Source organism: Haliotis rubra, unplaced genomic scaffold (genome assembly GCF_003918875.1).
Source record: "Haliotis rubra isolate DU_JTF1 unplaced genomic scaffold, ASM391887v1 Scf98, whole genome shotgun sequence".
Classification (NCBI taxonomy): domain Eukaryota; kingdom Metazoa; phylum Mollusca; class Gastropoda; order Lepetellida; family Haliotidae; genus Haliotis; species Haliotis rubra.
In genome coordinates this window covers 996,604-1,004,320 of record NW_025767723.1, presented here as the reverse complement: position 1 = coordinate 1,004,320, position 7,717 = coordinate 996,604, and positions in this window count along the sequence as shown.

Below are 7,717 nucleotides of genomic sequence, written 5' to 3'. Positions count from 1 at the left end.
ATTCAGGTTAAAGAGGCCTCGGATCGTCCTCTTGTCAGGGTTACATTACCATCCTTCCAGAAAGTGTCCCATCCAGAAACTTACCAAACAATCACGCCTTGCCATGTTGAAGACAATATCAAGGAGGATAAAACCCCAATAGCTTCAGAAACAAACCATTCAAAAATTACAGCGTCATTGAAACTATGGGTTGGAGTCGGCAGACAGTCTGCACAGTCTGAGGCCCCGTATGCGACAGACGGGCACCGTTTTAGATCTGACGTCACATCAATACAGGACAGGTTTCGTCTTTTCCGCATCATTTCTCGACTGAAACCTCCACCAGCAGACACTTCTTCAGAGGGAGGGTGTCAACACAGACCGTCAGGAATCCACTGATCACCTCAGAACCATACACATAACCTATACAAAGGAGCGTCACGCACATTGATGTGTCCGTCATTGTTTGGAGAGCATCTTGTGCTATTTTGTTGGTCCAGTTGATTGCCATCCAGTGCAATCTTACTGACATTGATAACTAGTTGTGACCCCAGTCCTGTCATTCACGCAGCTGCATGGTCCTGGTGTAACAAGGTTAACATTCAACCACGCAGCAAATCGAACTCGAAGTACGGTGTGCATCACCCAAACAAACAATGTGGTTATGTGGTACTAGGAATGGCAGGTTGAGGTTGAGCAGGTTGAGGATAACATAAGTATCCCAGTGTTGTGGGTGTGAGAACATAATCAGACGACATACAAATATAGAAGTCACTGTCTGACTGATCATAACTAAATGACAAGAACGCTTATTTTCCTATGTATAGCCACTACAGCAATTCACTGCACCATTCTAGCACCAGAGAATACAGGGTAGGATGGAATCAAAGTTCTAAGAACGTTTCCACACCCCACAACTATGAAGCTCTTAGGCCACAGCAATTTCAGCAGCTAACAATGTTTGGTGCAATAGGTTCATTCTTTTCCCTCAAACGTTATAAATAGCAAAGGTTTGGATTTGAGACCGCATGTGTCCAATAAGTTCATCAAAATACCTTTCCCAATGACAAGACTTGGTTCTTGCTCTTGGTTTTGCTTGTTTGTTTTTTTATCTTCGCACTCAGCAATATTCCTACTATACCCCGGCGGTGTGTAAATAATCGAGTCTGGAACAGATAATCAAGTGATCAACATTATAAGTTTCGTTCTACCCAAGTAGGATACGATGACATGTGTCAACCAAAACCAATGAATCTGACCACCCAATCCTGGTGGTTGCCTCTTACAACAAGCATGGGTTGCTGAACACCAATTCTAACTCGGATCTTCACGAAGTAAGTATATGTTGAGGTTATATGCATATGAGGAGAACCCTATCCGAAAGTGTTTGCAGTTTTGACTGAAGGCATTTCCTTACATCTCGTGACTTATGTTGGGTTTTTACATCAGGCAAACGAATAGATTCGTGAGAAAGTTCGTAATGACAGTAACCTTTGCATTTGACTTTTGGAAACATCTTGATGTCATTTCTTCCATCAATGGTGTAATAACAGCATATATGCGTAGTTTTTCTCATCTTAGGGAAAGGTTCGAAGTCGGATGGAGGGGATCTTGAGATGGGCTGTGGGGTGATAAATGGTCCGGCAAATAACCGACAGAATCACTTTACCTCATTTCTCAATGTTTATTTAGCTACACTCCTTAGCGGCGCTAGAAACGTCAACTGTCTAAATGTCTACACCTTGCTGAATACTGTTCATATTGACACCTATGGAAAAGTAGAACACTATATCTGTCATTCTTCATTTCAGGGCGTTTTTGACCGTAACAATAATTTAATATAGATGTACGGCAACCCTAGCGTTAAGACTAATACACAGTTAAAGATCCTTATTTAAAGCCATGCAAAATTCTGATCAGATCATGGTATCTTGCACCTTTACTATAGCACCTACATGAAGGCGTGTCATGTTACAATTTCATGGCCAGCAAAGGTGTGATATAACACTTCTGTAATAGATCCTGTTAAGCGCATGGCAAATATATTGATCCTGGGCTTGATGATGCGGCTCTACCATCAGCGCAACCTGCTACCAATACCTGTAAGTATATGGTGTTTGCAAGTAGTGTGAAGTTTTCCTATCGACTGACATTTGCTGACGTATTTGCTGATTCCCTCACCAAATGTTACCGCTACAAAGGTGATACACAAGGGTGGGCCAGATAAAAACACCTTTTGGTATTAGAAGCAACGTTCCACGTCGTTGGGGTACGATGACTAATCAACTAATTACCCAGCCCAATCGCCGGTTCGAATAACGGGTATAGATCACCGGGGAACATACGAGGACTCGTATGACCAGAGCCCCGTTTCACAAAGCTACCGTAGCCCTACGACTGTCGTAAGTCTATGTTACAGCAGACGGTTTTCTCTCTTTAACGACGAGTGCCAAGCACGTTGACAAAAATACTATTTTAACGGTACGCGACACGCGTCGATTAACCAACTTTCTACTCTTTGCCTGGTGCTCTATCCACTACACTCCAGAGGTTTTTTAACACCATGAACGTCCGTTCCACCGTGCAGTTTGCTGGCTGCATTATGACAATCACTGGAATGTTTGGTCCAGACTTGATTTGTTTACAGACAACATCGTACAGCTGTAATACTGCTGAAACAAATATATACTCATGATATAGTCACAACTGTACAATGGACTCAATCGATTTCTTATGAATGTGGAAAGGGTTTTGTCGCTTCTATTTAGAGCGTGTGCGTTCAGCACAAACATTTCTTTTCTATTTGACATATCTTTACTGGGGAAAATGTTACTGATATATTGATTTATATTTATGTTATATTTGGGATTATACTTTCTCGGTACTTTTATCAGGTGCCTGACTCTGAGAGTGTCGTTCGAATCTCGAATGGGTCTCAGTCTAATAAAAGTACTAGATACTTAACTGACAAAGTGTAATCCCAAATATATCATGTGTTACATTTGACAACTTTCTAAAGGGCATTGTGTTTTCATATTGTGACTGATGTTACAAAACTGTTACACAACTCTGTGACTTCAGTCCCGCAGCAGAGTTCAGATCACCTGAACGACAAATTGACAACAAATACCATTTTAACGGTACGCGACACGGGTCGAATAACCAACTTTCTGCTCTTTGCCTGGTGCTCTATCCAGTACACTCCAGAGGTGTCTTAACACTATGAACGTCCGTTCCACCGTGCAGGTGGCTGGCTACTTGATAGTTATGTGTCATCGATACTGTAAACCATGTACAGGTATTGTTGATTGTAGTCTCTCTCTCTCTCTCTCTCTCTCTCTCTCTCTCTCTCTCTCTCTCTCTCTCTCTCTCTCTCTCTCTCTCTCTCTCTCTCTCTCTCTCTCTCTCTCTCTCTGTCTCTCTCTCTCTCTCTCTCTCTCTCTCTCTCTCTCTCTCTCTCTCTCTCTCTCTCTCTCTCTCTCTCTCTCTCTCTCTCTCTCTCTCTCTCTCTCTCTGGCTATTGTGATTACATGTGTTACAGATTAAACTCAGTGAAAACAATACCGACTTTTACATTCAGGTATAAAGTGATATCAGCATTGAGTGTCAGCCTGTCTGTCGACATTCATCAGCACCATACAACATAACCAGATTTCCACATTATACAGCTTTGCTTCAACCGAGTAAAGTGTCGATAGCATTTAGTTGTACACGCCTTCACCATAAGTGGTCATGTCATAAGACTAACAGTAGACGATATATGTTTCAGAGCAAGTATATGGGGGTAACTGCAGCACCAGCCAATGCGATGACGATAATAACACCGTCTCTTGCAACTCTCTTGTCTCCAGGTGTCTGTGTGTTGATGGCAGATACCATAACGGTCAGGCCTGTATCAGTTGTAAGTACAGCATAAATGTGCGCACACGCACACACACACTCTCTCTCTCTCTCTCTCTCTCTCTCTCTCTCTCTCTCTCTCTCTCTCTCTCTCTCTCTCTCTCTCTCTCTCTCTCTCTCTCTCTCTCTCTCTCTCTCTCTCTCTCTCTCTCTCTCTCTCTCTCTCTCTCTCTCTTTAAGTAGGTGTATACTTAATGTGTATACTTAATACCCTTGAAACACTGCTAACGATGATGCCGAACGTGAATCTATATTTCAGTTTGCTGTTTTTAGAAGGCCCGCTTCAAGAAACTATTATGTTGGTTTTGACCAAGTTTCCATCGTGATCAATATACATGAAAAGTGTCGAGTGATTGTTGTAAGTCTTCAGGGTCTTCACTGAATACGACAGCATCATCTGCATATAGCAAGACAATAAACTGCAGGCAAAGTATCAATTCGGTAACGGTTTGGTATTCTAGATTAACACCTTTACTTCCTCGTTTCAGTAGAAAGGGCTCAATTTAATTTATAAAAAGTGAAAACAAGTGGCGATAGATTTTTGCCTTTTTTTACTCCCGTGTTGCAGGAGAAGAATTAGGATATTTGATTATGTAACATGACAGTGAATTTTATATTCTAATACACATTGGGGGGGGGGGGCAATCATTGTCGGTTGACATTGATATATACTACTCAAAACAAGTTAAGGGTCAAAACTTTTAATGGCCATAACTACAAATATAAATAACAGTGAAATGTAGCGATCATATAACGACTCGAGCCAACATTTCATGATAACCATAACGGGAGACAAAAACAGAAGGAATGTCACTGATTGCTGATCAATAAGGTCCAAGTGACCTACTGTCAGAAGTGAAAATTCAAACGCCAAATTTGACTAATAACGGATGAAACCACCTAAAGCAGTAAGACAAGCAGTTCACCTCTGTCTCATACTGTTCACCAGACGTTGGAAGAAGGCTTGTGGTATTGTCTGCCATTCTGCAATGAGATACTGGGCCAGTTCTGCACGGTTGTTTGGAGGGGCGTGGTTGTTACGAAGCCGCCGTCCTTACTCGTCCCAAGCACGTTCCATAGGGGCTAAATCTGCTGGATATGCCGGGCATTCTATGTGCTAAACATTGTTCTGTCTACGGAAGTCCGCCACTACACGGGCACGGTGTGGTCGGGCATTGCCACCTTCGAATATGGATCCGACGCCGGTACGTTGTAAACATTGCAAAACAAGGGGTCTGATAATCTCCCATAGATAGCGATTTCAGGTCAGGGTACCATTAAGGACATAGAGAGGTGTCCTTTGATGAAAGGAAAACGCACCGCAAACCATGACACCCCCACCTCAAAATGGCAAACGTTGGTTGACTTTAACGTCAGCAAACCTCCCTCCTGGACGCCGATACACACGAGTTCTACCATCATTGAACTGTAGAGTAAACCTAGACTCGTCGGAGAAAAGAACTGATGCCCACTGAGCACGTTGCCAACGAACATGGCGTTTACACAAGTCATGTCTTGCCTTCGTGTGTCGCTGAAGGAGCGGTGGTCGCACTGCTGGTCACCGTGCCCGAAGATTGTTCCTCGTCAGTCGGTTCCTGATAGTCTGATCAGATACCAGGGTACTTGGGGCAGTTCTCAGTTGGTCACTGAATTGTCTGGCAGCTACTCTGCGTTGTGGGAAAGCCATATTTGTCAGGTATCGGTCTTCTCTAGGAGTTGTTGATGGAGGCCTGCCAGAACGTGGTCGATTAGTCAGCGTTCCAGTGGCACGAAACCGGTGCCATAACCTTCCAATGACACTCTGACTCACATTTAGTCTCTGAGCCACACTGCGTTGAGGTTCTCCATCTTGAAGCCACGCAAGAGCTCTTCCTCTGTCTGTCATGCTCAGATGACGTCTTGCCATTGTTGAATTTCAAGTGACAATAACAATGCGACAATTACAAGTTTTATAGGGAAAATAAGCAAACACAGCACTAATCCCACGACGAACACGTGCACATTTTGTTCATGATGAAACATCATCTTTCACACACACAGTGGTGGCGCTTCTGTGAAGCACCCGATGTTTCACTTTATTAATTTTTTAACACCCTGCCACATGATGACTATTGGCACCACGGTTATCTGCAGCCTTTATCCAGGTTCTGCAATGGTTTTGGATAATCTGCCATACACGGAATGTAAACTTTTATTAATACATAATGCAACCAGCCTCACCAATAACATTACATGATGACATCGCATGACCCTTAACTTGTTTTGAGTAGTATATATTGGTTTTAGTACATTATAATCTAGCCAGTCCTGTCAAAACATGTCCGTTCGGTTACGGTAATTCATATATATATCTACTGGTTCGCGAGTGGTGACTGGACAATTAACCCCACACGATTATATATCAGGCCCACCCACAGCTCATACCATTGTGAAGAAAGGGGTAGCAGGTGTCCAGGACAACTAGTACGATGGATATCTTCACAACATGCACACTCGTCGCCACTCGCCCCTCTCCGTAAGGTTCCTCCAAGAAGATTCTTCCCCGTCTCGATGCTTGATATGTACGAAAATACGACGAACCAATCAGAACGAGCGCAATAACTGCCGTGCTTTGATAAAAATAATCCCCAGTACTTAAATCGGTTATGGCATTATGTGTTTGTTTAAATAATCATGAAAAATATATACCGTCATATTGAAAGCACAAAGAACGTAGCTAACAGAACTGTGTTGCCTCGTGTAGATTTTAGTAAGGATAGTGCCATGGACGGTGAGAGATTCAAATACACGAACGTGCGTTTGTTGACATCGCGGCTATCATGGGTCCAACATTTAGTGTATTTCTGACGATGTGACGATTTCTGCGGGCTTCTTTTGGAAATTGTACGTGCGTTTCCAACATTTTTTAGGAAATGCAATTATTAATCGCTAAGAGTTGCAAAACTAATCAAATATAATCTTTAACATTGGGCTCATATTTCACATCTCTGGGGATATTTTAGTCTGACTTTTTTTTATTCCATCAGGGGTGTGACAGCAAGGTTATACCAATGTTCAGTTTGCGAAATATTTTCAAGTCATTGGGTTATCTGCTTTTGGATTTAATGTAGATGAAAAAATGAATAAGTAAACACAAAAACAGCAATACAATGTACGAGTGCTTCGGTGATATTAAGAAACGTTGGAATCAAACAGGGATAGAGTTATCGTTCTTGTTTAAAGTAGTTCTGATGTTCATGCGCCAATATGAAATCCTTCCAGAGGGGCACGAGTCGCTATTCGGCTTGTCCCGGAATAGCACGAGTTGGTCACGAATGCAACATGCATAAACCCTCTCTACCAGTAATTCCGGGCACCGCCAACTTGTCTCAAACGCGTTTTGTGACGGTTTTACTTAGCCTGGATTACTGACTCATTTGCATCGTGGGTTAGAAATCATTTTCGAAAATCCATCTACGAATGTACCTCTCGATTTGTTTACAAACAACATCATACAGCTGTAATACTCCTGCTCATGATATAGTCACAATTGTACAATAGACTCTGTTTTTGGCATAGATGTCTTATTAATGTGGAAAGGGTTTTGTCACTGCTGTTGTAAAATGCCTGTGGATATTTTGGAGACTGTGAATATGGTGTATGCTTTTCGAAGTACAAAACAAAGTGAAATCATTTGATGGTACTTTATTTGTCGACATATTTGCAATTAGTCTGTTCTAAGCAGCTGTCCGATAAATTGCGTCCATTGCCCTTGTCTTAATGGGTTGGTACCATGGCCGAAGACCTTCCAGATGAACATGTGGCCACCTTTATTGACATGGCTGATAGCGCTTAGAGA